Source organism: Antechinus flavipes, chromosome 1 (genome assembly GCF_016432865.1).
Source record: "Antechinus flavipes isolate AdamAnt ecotype Samford, QLD, Australia chromosome 1, AdamAnt_v2, whole genome shotgun sequence".
In the NCBI taxonomy this organism is placed as follows: domain Eukaryota; kingdom Metazoa; phylum Chordata; class Mammalia; order Dasyuromorphia; family Dasyuridae; genus Antechinus; species Antechinus flavipes.
In genome coordinates this window covers 57,427,400-57,440,081 of record NC_067398.1, presented here as the reverse complement: position 1 = coordinate 57,440,081, position 12,682 = coordinate 57,427,400, and the positions used below count along the sequence as shown (strand labels likewise).

The 12,682-nt window shown below is 37.0% G+C and overlaps 1 protein-coding gene across 3 annotated transcripts in view; it reads left to right on the top strand.

Annotated features, from left to right (window-relative positions):
- Nucleotides 1–12,682, top strand: part of MGLL (monoglyceride lipase) — a 187,432-nt gene that overhangs the window by 101,819 nt on the left and 72,931 nt on the right. The window lies entirely within an intron of this gene.

Genomic DNA, 12,682 nt, shown 5'->3' with positions numbered 1-12,682 from the left:
GCATAAAGACTACATGGTATAATAATGATGGTAATAATAACCACAATAACAATTCATGTTTATATAGTACTTTAAGATTTGCAAATTGCTTTGCAAGGAATCATATCATTCTATCTTCACAGCAGTCCTAGGAGGTAGATGCTATAATTATCCTCATTCTACAGTGAAGGAAACTGAGGCAAACATATTAAAGTGATTTGCCCAGGATCACACAGCTAATAAATGTTTGGGCTAAATTTGAACTCATATCTTCCTGACTCCAAGTCCTATTTTCTATTCACTGCATCACCTTGTTGCCTGTGTAGTGGAAAGAGAACTTTTTGGAGTCAATTTTGGCACCAGAAGAAGTAGAAGAGGAAGGAGGATCAGAGCCTATTCTGTTACTAACTATATCACCTTCACAAGTTACCTTTTTCTAAGTTTCTCTCGGTTTTCTCTCCTGCAAAAAATAAGAGGTAAATTGGGGGATGGATCTGGGGGAAAATCTGTGTTTAAAATAGTTAAGTTTTTTTTTTTAAACCAACTGTATGATCTTGGGTTTGAATCTGAGCTCTGCTACTTGTTAGCTATAGAATCTTGGACAAATCCATTCACCTCTTCAGTTTTCTGTTTTGTCATCAACAAGAATATTGAATTACATGGGAAAGAATGCTGTCATTTATTGATGATTGACATTAGTTCATTGTTCATTGTCAGAAGACCTGAGTGAAAAAGAACCTAGGTTCTGTTATTTACTAGCTATGTAATCTTGGGTAAATCATTTAAGCTTTTGGAAAATAGAGCTCAGTTTTCCCATCTGTAAAATGAGGTAGTATTAGATGATCTCTAGGGTTTCTAGATCTTATGATCTTGGATATTCTGGAAGCCCCTTTTCTAGCACTGGTCCTATAATTGTATTCTTTGAACAATTCAATCATAGACAGAAAGGGGGAGAGCATCAATTAATTGAACTGAATTGATGAGCCAGCACAATCCTAATGTGGTGTCCATTGGCACACAGTCCACAAATGCTTCCCATTCAAGAGGGTATAGAACAATCAGAACAGTGGGACTTACTTACCTTCCAAATCTTTTCAGGCTTAATTGAAGGGTCCTTTAATATGAATGCTTAGCTTTCTAAAACAAATGCACTTCCTCAGGAAATGCCCTCTGAACTGGGGAATGCACCCACCTGTGAAGATATAGTTGTATTATATAAGAGAATGATCCCATAGTGTTTCTCTCTTCACTCAAACATCTTTGATATTGTTTCAGCAATGGGAGCCAGTATTAGTGAATGAGAGATTTGGGACTTGATAAAAAAAATCACAAGATCACTATCTTTTGTTAGTTCCCAGTGGGAAGGATGAGAAGCTTACAATGTTTATCTTTGACATTTCCAAGAGTGATCTCCCCTTCCCCCGCCCTTAGCAACAACCTTTCATTATTGTAGTGAAACAGTGGATTTTCTCCGTTATTTTCTTGTCAAATCTGTCGTTTTGTGTTTTTTTTAAGAGAGAAAAGAAACTTGTAGCTAGCCCTTCCCCTTCTCTTCATGTTCATGCCCACCATTGAGTTTCAAGTTTTCTGACATGTAAATGGCAAACAATACAAATCTGCTATAAATATAGCAAATGTACATTTTCTGTAAAGAGTTAATAGCTGACTCTGTGAGAATGGGTGACCAGTCACGACATATATAATTATAGACCCAAGAAGAGTTGAGTCAAACCCTAGATCTCAAGGTATCAATGAGTGAATGACAGACAATGATTGAATTTTCTATGAACAAAGAGCCCCAAAGTATCAGGACTGAGATTCCAACCCAGTTTCCAGTGCTGCTTCTACTGCTACAAATGCTGTGGAACTTCTTGTATAGAGAGAAGTCTTGTTCCCTCTCATCCTCTTGGATATGAGTCAAATGAGGGTACAATCAGAACTATAAGTACTCAGTGATTAGTAGAATTCTGGGGAAGTTATGTTAGTCTCTCTAGCGTCAGATTCCTAATCTATAAAGTGGATTATTTTATAATGGATGAATTATATATATATATATACATACATACACACACACACACACATATATATATATAATGGATATAATAATTCTTGCCTTATTTGCCTTGCAAGAATTCTTGTAAGATTGTATGGCCACTTTAGCTATCAGACTAGACTTATGTTTTCTGTAGTCTTTGGGAAAGATAAATAAGTAGACAGATAGATTAGATTGTAGATATATAGACAGAGAAATAGATAGATGAAATATTAGCTATAGTGGATGGCAGATAAATAGATTATAAATTAGATTGTAGATAGATGACAAAATATATAAACATGTGACATTAGATTACTAGAAAGATAGATAGTAAATATGTAGATAGAAAATTACATGGCATATTAGATATAGTAAATGATAGATAATAAATGATAAATTAGATTGTGGGTAGATGACATAGAAAAAGTTATATGACATTGACTTAGTAGGTAGAAAGACAGAGAGAAGAAAGGATTTATTAAATGCTTACTATGTAGCAGACGTTTTATCTGTGGAACTATAGTCTATAATCCTTCCTCCATTCTGGAACTCCTAGCTACTTCTAGGTTCAGTGTATATTGTGGGTAATCATTTATACTATTCATGACTTGAATTTCCATCTAGTGCATCTGCTATTCACAGACAGTGCAGGAACCACAAATCAAATAATAAAGCATTTGAGATAGAATGGCAAAGCAATTCAAAGAAAATAAATGGGCAACAGAATAATTCTTAGTCCTTTTACTCCCACTTCTCCTCCCCCTCCTTATTCAAAAAGGGTGCAACCTCCTACAGGCTTCGGTGGGGAAATAGCAACATAGAGGGTACTCATGCATGGATGGACAGGGTGAGGAAAGAATTAGTCATTCCCCATCTTTTCTCATTTTGATCTCAGTAATTGCCATGGAGATTTATAGACCCTTCTCTGATATAGTCATTTCCCTTCTTTCTGGTTCCATAGTCATCAGGGTTATTCGGGGGCTCCTATGTTCTGGAATATCGTTGCCCACTACACCTCTCCTCCCTCTCCTCAATATGGCCAAAGACTTCTCTTTTTCTTCAGGATTCTGAGCCTTTGTATGGCTTTGGTGAAGAATTAGCAATTTCTAGGATACTCATGTAGGGATAAAGAAATATCCCTTCTCTGCATGGATGGACAGAGTGAGGATTCGGGGATCCAAATTTTTTCAGAATAATCTTTGGTTCCTTAGAGGATCTCTGTACTTTAGCACAACTTCATGGGATTTTAATATCCTACAACTTTCCCCATTTTAAGCCAGCTAGTATTCTTGTTACCATCATTATTGGGTGTCAGTCATTATCAGCAAGTGCCATTCCTTTGAATGAAGGCTAGAAACTGGAAACCAAATTTGTGTAGGATTTCAAATGCCTCATGCAGGCTAGATACCCAATGTTTCTGAGCAATATTAGTTATCCTTATAGCCATATCTATTTCTACAATGACTCTCAAGAGTTAAGAGACCTTGGAAATAAGGATATGGAAGTCTCTTGGTTTCTGCTTCTAGCTAGTTCTCTTTATGGAGTCATTGACTGGATTTCAGTGACTATTGGGACTACATCTACATTGGCCTATATTTGGGAACTATAGCCCTGAACACTGAAAACTTTTTCACTGCCGAGAAGGATTTTCCCCTTATGTTGCAGGCACTGTGCCAAGCAATAGGGCTACAGAGAAAGACAAAAAAAAAACTGATCCTGCCCGCAAGGAGCTTACATTTAGCTTACATTTCTTAAACTGAATAAATATGCAATCAGTAAAGGCTATTCTGCAGAATTCAGTGGAGACTGACAAAAAAAATAGTAATATCAACTCCCATCTCTCTAGTTCTTCAAAGTTTGTAGACAGTTTTCCTCACACTGTGGACCCTATGAGGTAGGTAGTGACTCACCCACAATCTACTAGTTCTGTAGTTAGGGGATAGCAGATTTGTATTCACAGGGTTTGGGGCCCTAAATCCAAGGCCCTTTTCACCACATCATAATTGCAGGGAGTTAATCAAGACAATACCAGCACAACAAAGTGTTTCTAATCCTCAAGTAGCTTGTGGCCCTGAGCAAGTGTTTAGAATGGAATATGACAATACTCCAAAGACTCCTGCCATATAAAGGAAGTCAACTGTACTAACATGGACATATGTTAAAAGGCATTTTATCCAGGACTCACCAAAAAAAGCTTTCCAATTTTATCATCCTCTCTCCCTCCCCTCAGCTGCTAAGTAGGAGGAAATGTGAGGAGAATGGCCAAGAGCACTTGGAGAAAGGGGGTGGGAAACTGGGAGAAAGTGGCAATATAAAAGCTAGTGTGCTTCCACCCTCCACCCTCCCACTTCCCCACTTCTTAGGGGAAAGGCAGGGAATGAATCTAACTCCAAGAAAGCATCTCCAGGTTTTGTCTCACACTTTGCCAGCCGGTTTTCATTCTGATTTCAGAGTTCTTAATAACAATATTGTTATTAGCTAGGTAGTGCTGTCCATAGTGCTAGACTTAGAGTCTTCCTGAGTTCAAATCTAGCCTTAAACATTTATTAGCTGTGGACTTTGGGCAAGTCACTTAACCCTATTTATTTCATTTTTCTCATCTGTAAAATGAACTGGAGATGGAAATGGCAAATCACTCCAGTTTCTTATCCAAGAAATCTCCAAGTGGGACCATGAAGAGATGAGCATGACTGAAAATCGTGGAAAAAAGAACAATCTTAGTTTCCATTTCAATCATAGGGTCATAGCCATTCTGGAGAGCAATCTGGAACTATACTCAAAAAGTTTTCAAACTATGCATACCCTTTGACCCTGCAGTGTTACTACTGGGTCCATATCCCAAAGAGATCTTAAAGAAGAGAAAGACATCTGTATGTGCAAAAATGTTTGTGGCAGTCCTGTTTGTAGTGGCTAGAAACTGGAAACTGAGTGGATGCCCCTCAATTGGAGAATGGCTGAATAAATTATGGTATATGAATGTTATGGAATATTATTGTTCTGTAAGAAACGACCAGCAGGAGGATTTCAGAAAGGCCCTAGAGAGACTTATATGAACTGATGCTAAGTGAAATGAGCAGAACCAGAAGATCATTGTACATGGCAATAGCAATATTATACGATGATCAATTCTGATGGATGTGATTCTTTCCAACAATGAGATGATTGAGGCCACTTTCAATGATCTTGTGATGAGAGTCATCTACACTCAGAAAGAGGACTGTGTGAACTGAGTGGGGATCATAACATTGCATTTTCACTCTTTTTGTTGTTGTTCACTTGCATTTTGTTTTCTTTCCCATTTTTTCCTATTTGATCTGATTTTTCTTCTGCAGCAAGATAATTGTATAGATATGTTTACATTGGACTTAACCTATATTTTAACATGAATAACATATATTGGATTACTTGCTATCTTGGGGAGAGAGTGGGGGGAAAGAGGGAAAATTTAGAGCACAAAATTTTGCAAGGGTCAATGTTGAAAAATTTTTAAAAGAGAGAGAGAGAAAAATCATAGGCTCAAAGACTTAGATTTTGAAAAGACTTTGGAGACTATTAGGTTTAATTGTTTTACAGTTGAAGAAACTGAAGTTCAGAGCATTATGGTGGCTTCCCTAGGGTCACACAACTAATAAGTATCCAGGTCTTCTGGCTCCAAGTTCATTACTTTTCATATTCACCACAGCCATTCCACAGACTAACTCAGACCAAATAAAAAGAGTGTTTTTGACTTTTTAGAGTTGTCTTTGGTTGAAGGGAGGTAAATGTTTTGGTTTTTTTGCTTTTGAAGACAGTGGGATTAACACCAGGGATGAGATACTGTCAAAGATTGCCATCTTGTTTATTCCAGCCTCAGGAAGAAATTGGAAAAGTTTGGTTTGTGCTCATTTTAGCTTTGGCTGGGTGTCACAAACCCCTATCTGATCATAAAAAAGAATCTTCTGGGGATACAGCTTGTTTCTTAGCATTTATGTAACCCTGAAGTGAAGAAGCAGCTTGTTGTTTACAAGGGCAGGCATGAATGGGAGCATAGGGCATCACGTGGAGGTTGCTAAATAATTTGGGAGGGAGCTCTAATGCCCCAGAGAAAGTGGGTGAGAGCAAATGCAATAACACCCTCATTTATCAGGTACCCATATGATTCAAACCATCAATTATCTGGTGACTAATAAAACTTCTGTTTTACTTGTAAAGAAAATAGCTTAGAAAAAGCAAGCCTTGGCATTTCAACAATGACTTAATCTCTTCTAGTGGGCAGGAAAAAGGTTTTTAAAGGGTCAAACTTTCGATTATGTGGAATCCTGGATTGTTCTGGAACATTTCATCCCCCAGCATGGCTCAGCTGTGTGAAAAAATAACGACTTTAAAAAAGAAAAAACCTCTGGCCAGATGCCTCTGAAGCACTTAGCTGTTCTTACTATCATTTACTTACTTTCCTTCCCCTTTGCTTTTCTTATGAAGAAGCAGAGTTCTTATCAAACTCTGCCTTGGTGAGCAGAGGGAAAAATAAAAAATTAATCTGTTCTGGGAAGTAGCATCTTCTAAAATCCACTTGCTTGGGAATCAGGGAACTTGGATTCACATTTTACTTTTGTCATTAACTAGGATATGGAAGATATTCTCTCTGGGCCTCAGTTTCCTAATCTGTAAAATTAGATTTTTGAATACCTTTCCCAAAGGTCTTTTCTAGTTTGTGATTTCCCAACTCAGTGTTACCCTAATTCAATATATTCACTGAGAACTGTTTTAATTTTTCTCATAATGGAGGAAGCTTTCCTATAGAATTAGAATGGGATCTTATTTCACATAGTGCTGGTTGGCTATCAGAGGGAACTGATTTGTTTTTCTCATCACTTTGCCCTAGATTGTGTTTATTTATGACTCCACTGAAAAAGTCCAAGGATATATTAGTTAAACTTGAGTTTGACATAATATATTGAAAATCCTGATTTCTTATCATCAGAGCTGCAAAGAATAATTCCTGGCTGCAAAGGAATGATGAATACACATGGGGAAATTTCAAAGACATGCAGGAAAAATGATGGAAATTTTCCCTTTAAATCTACTGAAATGCCAGTGGAATTAGAATTTTTTAGGCTGACAAAAATAACACTTTATTTCAGTTGCAAAAAACTCACCATTTTCTTGAGCCCCTGAGCCCCTCAAATTAGAATTGTTATTAATAGAAACAATAAAGAATAAGAAGAGGAACAATTAAAACAGAAAGAAACTTAGAACATAGAATGTCAGAGCTGGAAGGGATATAAGAACCTAGAATTTTGGAATGGGAAGGAAGCTTAGAGATTATCTCTTCAACCCCGCCCGCACCCCACCCCCCTCCCCTCATTTTAAAGATGAAAAAATAGCTTGAGTGTTTTAAGCTCTTAAAGCAAGTTTAAGCAACTTGACAAGATAACCCTTTATCTTTGTGACAATCGATGGCTAGATTTCATCTCCTTTCTCCAGTAATACTAATACTACTGTTAAACATAATCTTGGTACTGGGCTTATTCTTGAGTGACACTAATTTTGATTTGAAATCACAAGAACCAAGATGGGAACTGATTCCATCAGATCACTATACTTCTCTTTTTCCATGAGTTTGACATGGATACATGTGTGAATTCTGTACATGGTTTTGTATATTTTAATTCATACCTATGAACTTGCCTTTCATATAAAAACTGAACAGTTCTATTTTTTTCAAGACTTTTAAATGCAAAATTGTCCAGTGGCAAAAGATTCAATTCAACTGTCCTTTCAGGACCTCCCAGGTCAGAAATAGCAGAAATGAATCTGGACCTGGGTCGTCCAACCCCAAGTCTAGCCATTAAACCCCACTCTCTTAACTGGTAGTTCTAGTATCATATAAATACAGCCTGCATCTACTGCCTCTGTTACTAAATAAAGTTCTCTGCCCTCAATGCTCGCCCTTTAAATATTACCTAACCAGTGACCTATGTAGTAACCAAAGTCTAGGCAGTGCTGATGTCCAGTTCTGTCTGGTACTTGTCAACAATTTTGTGGTCAGTTGAGGACACTCAAGTCCCCAGCAAACTCTGGGTTTGGGCTTCAAAATGGAAACCATCAACGTGTCATCCATTGTCACATGGTAATTAACATCAGCATTCTCTTGTTCTTGGGCGTCATGCCTTGCTTGTCAGTCTACCTGTGGAGACTAATGAGCATTTTGAAATGCCATAGAAATCCACAAAGGCCAAGGTCCTCATTGTACCTGGGAGAACACAGCTAGTTTTGATTTTTCTTTCATTTTTTTTCTGGGCCACCACCAAGTGGAAAGTTATTCTAATTTCCATCTTTTCTCTGGTGAATTAAAGTCACTTATATAAACCGCAGGATACTAAAAATCAGAATTTCTCAGAGTGCTTCATAAGAGGTCAGTGAGCTATTCAACCTCCTGCCTCCTTCCTCCCTGTTATATCCAAGGTGTTCATTTCTGCCCAAAGTTGTCTGTCCCAGTTAACAGAGAAAAACTTCCTTGACAAGAGTCTCTCAGATGTAGGGATTTCTTTTTCTGTCATCGGAAGACTCAGTGCAATTTTAAAAAACCCTCTTTGGATCTGGGATAGAAATTCTATGTTGAGACAAATGTTATAAATATATGGCCCTTAAAATGGGTGTTTGGCCTTTAAGGGTCACTGCTGACTACTGATTCAGAGAACAAATAATAAGGGTACAAGACTGTGCATCTGGTTAAAGATGGCCACATAAATGCAATAGTCTAAACATACTCATTTTGCTTCTTTACAGATAGCAGAGTATAGATGAGGGGCCATAATGAGAGGGAATGGGCCCCAGCATTGGAGTGAGAAGCCTGCGGTTCAAACATGGCTTTTGACATTAGTAGATGAGTTATTTCCCCTAATAAACTTCAGTTTCTCTCATCTATGAAATGAGAATCATAATATTTTCACTATCTACCTCACGAAAATCACAGAAACATGGAAAGTTAGATAAACTTTGAGAGCCAGAAGGAGTCTTATTAGAAGGTAAAAGCTATAAGGGATAGGAAAGATCAATTAATCTAATCCCCTTCATGAGGGAGTCCATTTTACAAAATGTAAAATGCCAATTAAATCCAAACTGCTATTAAAAAACCGAAATAAAAAGGAAATGGAACAATTTGCAGAGTTTTTATTTTTAATAATGTACAAATTCCAGACAGTGCCACATACTTCCTTTACTCAGCTTTGATTTCTCTAGCTTCATTAAGGATGAATATAATATTTTAAATTAAGTTTTACAGTAAATTTGAAAAAAACTCATATTTGGAGCATAGAGCTGGAGGGAACTTTAGAGAATTTCCTTTTACTGTGGAAACTGAGGGTCAGAAGGAGTGAGGTGACTTATTCAAGATCCATGCCAGGATCTGAAACCATATTCCGTCACTTCCAAATCTAGTGTTCTTCCCAGCTTATCAGAAGATAGACACATTGTAATACTTAATAATAATAATCTCATTACACACAGTTACATTCTCTCTACTGTTTCACCTCACGCTTTGACTAGCTGCTTCATTCCATTTGTACACCTTCTTATCTTAGATCTAAGAACAGGACCATCCACTTTATGATAGTATAAAGAAAACTGGCTTTTAATTCCAGAGACTTGGTTTTGAGACCTGAATCTGCCATTAGCAAGCACTCATGATATACTCTTGACCAAAGCACTTCCCTAATGTGAGCATCACTGGCTTTCTTTGTAAAGGGAAGTTGGAAATGTTGGTTAAAAAGGTACAACTCTCAACTCTCAAAAAATGCAAGGATTTTATAAGTACACAGGTCTTTGGTAAAGTCGTGGGATGTGAACTCCCCGCAAGCTGTTGCTTGTTTAAAAGCCAGGTGGTTGTTCTTTTAAAAGGTAACTAGGTATGAAGAAGCTGGGGTTTGGATGTTTCATGATGATTGGGATCAGAAATAGTGAAACGAGAAATACCTTCTTGAGAAGTAGTACAGGGCTAGCTGTGTGACCCTGAGCAAGTCACTTAACCCAGATTGCCTTGAAAAAACAAAAGACTGGAAGTAAAACCAAGAAAGAGGATTCCACCGGGCAGTATGTGAGGATGAAGGCAGGATTTCAGATCCCTCCTTAGCACTCTGACCCAGACATTTGAGACTGAAGTACACTTCAAGAGCAGTGATGAGACAACGGGAAGATAATCTCACTGGGAGCCAAGAACTGGAGCTGTGGCACTCTCTGTCACGCTGTTTCCTCATATTTATACAGTAGAAAGTAGGATGTTTTCAAATAAATCGTCTAAATATGAAATCCCGAGAATGCATTACTTTGAAAACGTTGCACGCACCGTTAACAGCCTTTTAGTTGGTTATATTATAAAGCATGTTGTAACAGCTTTAAAAAAAAATTTCAAGCTGAAATGTGTTTCCCTAGCCCATATGCTGAATTCTGGCATCCTCATACCTTTTTCAAGCTGCTGTCAATTAGTAACAAAATTAATTTGTCTTTTATCCCCTTTGTAAAGTAATGCTCGTGCATAGATAGGCACTGAGCAAAAAGAAGAACTTTTCCAGAGATCGAAGGTAGAGCATTAACTGGTAACTGTGGAAAATGAAATATGGTTTACAGAATGTCCACGGATGGCAAATTGAACCTTCAGTAAGCAAACAGAGGAAAAGGAAATGGCTTTTGTTGAGGGAAACAAAGCACTTTCTAGGCCAACAGTATGGCCTTTTTGCCATATGCGGGTGCTGCTTGTGTGTGTGTATATGTTTTTGAGAAAGAAGAAAAGGCAAGAACTCAGAGGTCACTCATTGCTGCTTGCACATTAGCCTGACATGAGTGGTAAAAGAACCAGCTCTTTAACACCGGTGAAATTGACTTTTAGGGAAAGTATACCCTGTTTTCTCAAGTCATTCTCTGTTATTTCTGTACCATATAAAGTCAGAATTTGATAACAGCAGGGGGAGTGGATTTGTGTGCTTGTAAAAAAATGCTTTGACTGCCTTTGTGGCAATAAAGGAATCTGTTTTCCCAGTTTTATGGGTTGACATCACCAAGGAATGTGTTACCAAATGGCCAACTTACAGGTAATGATCTTCTCTATTTATTTAGATTTGTGCTTGGGAGAAAAGTCATCGTTTATGACCAGGATCTGCCAGAAATTTTGTTCCACTGGCATAATCTTTGAGAATTTGTCTGCCGTGCATTTATATTTTTAGTGCCATGTTGGGGTATTAAAGGAGTAATAAATATTAAGATATTATTTAGAGGAGAAATTTTTCTTTAATATTAAAGAAAAAAATTATGGTATTTCAAGTTTATAAGCAGATATAAAGATGAAAGAAATCTTTGAGGTCATATAGTCCAGAAGCCTAATTTTATAGGTGAGGAAACCAAGACATAGAGAAGATAAGTGATTTTCCCAAGAACACATAGGTATTAAATGGCAGATCATATAATTTTAAAGCCACTACTCTTTCCTTTAAACTACAAGGGCTTTAGAAATTATCTGTTCCAGTAGTTTTTAACCAGAAGTCAATGAATTTAAACCTATACTTTGATCATTTTACTTCCATTTACTTGATTTTTTTGGTAACTCTATGCATTTTATTTTTTGCATTTAAAAGCATTATTTTGGGAAGGGGCACATAGGCTCTATGAGACATCCAAAAGATTCCATGACATAAAAATAGTTCAACCTCTTCATCTGATAAATGAAGAAACTGAAGTCTGTATAAGGGAAAGTGACTGGCTTAAGGTCCCATAGCTTATGTGTATCATAGGTAGAATTCTTAACTCTGTCTAGTACTCCTTCCATTAAACAACATTGTGGTGAGATAGGAAAACCCTTGCTTTCCTCCTCCCCCTCTGGCAGATAAAGCATATATTAATGCTAAGGGAGTTTCTGTCTGAGATGATAATGGAAGAATTAGATAAAATTAGCTTTCTGTCTTTTACCATGAAACAAACTTCACTTTCATTGAAAATCTTTGATTTGAAACTTTAACAACTAAGTTTTATCTATACACATATATGCATGTATATACATGTAATCCACTTGGAGCTTATAGCTTAAATCCAATTCACTTGCATGTCATGGAGTCACCTCCCTATGTCATGTTTCTCTTTGAGAATGAGGGCAAACAACAATATAGTAGAGAGGAAAATTTGGAAACAACCCCTCTTATTCAAATGAGGAAATAAATTCAGGAAACGATCATTAAAAACCCTGCTGAAACTTGATCAGACTGTCCTGTAAGTGGTTACTGAATCAACTCATTTTTCAACCAAATCTTTTCCCCTCCAACCATATAAAAGGATATAATCAATAATAGACTGTTGTTACCAGCACTAATACAGGAAGGAATTTCAGGGTGACTCCTCTTTCCAACCAGAATCTCTAGCAGTTTTTCAGCAAATGATGAATACAGTCCTGTGGTAGGCTGAATCTCACTCAATAAAACAAGCACACAAGACTTTCAAAGTCAGAGTAAATTATTGAATGAGGACTTTCTGGCAAGGGATAGACATTCAGGAAAATTCCTAGCTCAGTATAAATATCTAGATCTATTAAAAATGACTTCTATAATTTGAAGATATAATTCTTAATAATAACTCTAATGACAAAGATACATGGACATTTTTGAAAATAGGTTGAAATTAGATTATTTCTCTTAGTTCCAGCTGCTG